Raw genomic sequence first — 2,086 nt, 5'->3', positions numbered from 1 at the left:
TATATCTGTATTTATATGTCTCTGTGTGTGTATATATATATATATATATATATATGTATCTTCTCCCGTCTCCCCTTCCCTCAGCGGCGACCACTAAGATGAAGAAGAAGAAGGGCAAAGCCCTTTTTAGTCATTTCACAATATATTATATATTTTTATATGTTATAAAATGTGTTGCTGAGGGCATTTTAGTCTAATTTTTATAAATATGACCTATTTGCACAAATGTCATAATTTAGGGGTGTTTTTGATACACCTTTTTAAATAGGGGGTAAAAGTGTTATGAAAAGTATATTTTAGGGTGTTTTTTGCACTTACCCCATATATATATATATATATAGATAAAAACACTATTCATCTTCCTCTCGTCAAACCGATAAATTAAAATTAAAATTAAAATAAAAAATTGCAGCCCTTTGGCTTTTCACACGTATTTATGTATATAGTCACAAAACGCAGTGTATTCTGATAAATAAATTTTTGGGAAAATTACATATACATGGAGTCAAAATTTCATATTTACTTAGAGACTGAGTCAAAGTTTCATATTTCTCTAAAATGGATTGCTGAGGTGGCACATGGTTTTTTACTGTTTAGAAAATTGTGGTGCCTAAAATGCCCTTCCCTAACAAAAAAGTAGTACCTTCAGTGCAAAAAAGTAGTACCTTCAGTTCAAAAAAGTAGTACCTTCGGAGAAAAAGTAGTACCTTCGCGGGTGTTTAAAAAACATGGTACCTGGACGCCAAAAAGTAGTACCTTCAGTTCAAAAAAGTAGTACTTTCGAAGAAAAAGTAGTACCTTCGTGGAAGGGTATTTTAGGCACCACAATTTCTAAACAGTAAAAAACCATGTGCCACCTCAGCAATCCATTTTAGAGAAATATGGAACTTTGACTCAGCCTCTAAGTAAATATGGAACTTTAACTCCATTTATATGTAATTTTCCCTAAATTTTTTTTAAAAAAAAGCCCTCTTAAACAACCAACCACGCCCCCTTGTGCCAATACACACTGTTCATCAACAAACAAATATATATATATATAAAATTATAAATTCATCATCTTCTTCAAAACGCTCAGTTGCTTCTGACCAAAAAAAGAAAAGAAAAATATCACACAATCATGAAAGCAAATGATACGAACTGATACAAAAGGAATTCTAGTAAAAATTGCACCCTCTGTCGCTTCTCTTTCTCTCTCTAAAACGGGTCCTACCCCTCACATAGGTCCTACGCTTCTACACCGTTCTGGTTCCTTTGTGGGTTAGCCGTTCCTAAGATCATCGGTCACGAGCGCCAACTCTCCACTAAGCAATAGGAAAAGAGAAAGCAAAACTTTTTTGTCGGCAAAAGAATCAGTCGTAGGACTGTAGGAGAGTCCTGAAACAATGAAATACACCGCCTTATCTATTGGTGTGTTGTCCACTTGTCCCTATTTTATTGGTCCTTCAGATTTTACATTTCAATTCAGCAACATAAGTGTATACAGTATAAAACTCTGCCCTTTTTATTATAAGGACAGTAAGATCTTTTACTTTTTCCGGTACCTGAATCTGTGCCGGTGGAGTAAATTTATCAAAATCGGAGTTTCTTGTAATTCAGAGAGTTAATTGCAAAACTCTAATACAGAGCGGTTTTTTTGTACTTTATTCTATATTTAATAATAAAATAAATATATCATTGGACAAAAATAATATAATATTATTTTTATTTCAAATCCTACTTTAAATCTAATTTGTTCTAAACATACAAATGAAATTATATTTTAATTCCTATTCCTATTCCTATTCCAAATCCCAAAATGAGGCGATCGATCTCGATTAGAGAAGGTTGGAAACAGCAATTGGCAACTTTCTCGATTGATAAGGATGGAGGAGAAAAGAAGATACGAATTCACGAGACCACTGAATAACCCTCCATCTCCGTCTCCGTCGGTGGTTGAGAAAACTGTCTATATTGGTTTGTGTCAATCTGACTATTATGGAGGAGAGATGGACTGGTACGAAGTTAAATTATCATCAAGCATTGCCACCGGGAAAAGTAAGAGGAAGAGAGGAAGTGGAAGAGAAGGTTCTCCTCCTCCTTTTAC

This window comes from Cornus florida, unplaced genomic scaffold (assembly GCF_030987335.1).
Source record: "Cornus florida cultivar Cherokee Brave unplaced genomic scaffold, ASM3098733v1 CherokeeBrave_3.0.0_Hap2_Chr07, whole genome shotgun sequence".
Classification (NCBI taxonomy): domain Eukaryota; kingdom Viridiplantae; phylum Streptophyta; class Magnoliopsida; order Cornales; family Cornaceae; genus Cornus; species Cornus florida.
The sequence above is the reverse complement of the archived record's forward strand: the minus strand, read 5'-3'. Positions refer to the sequence as shown.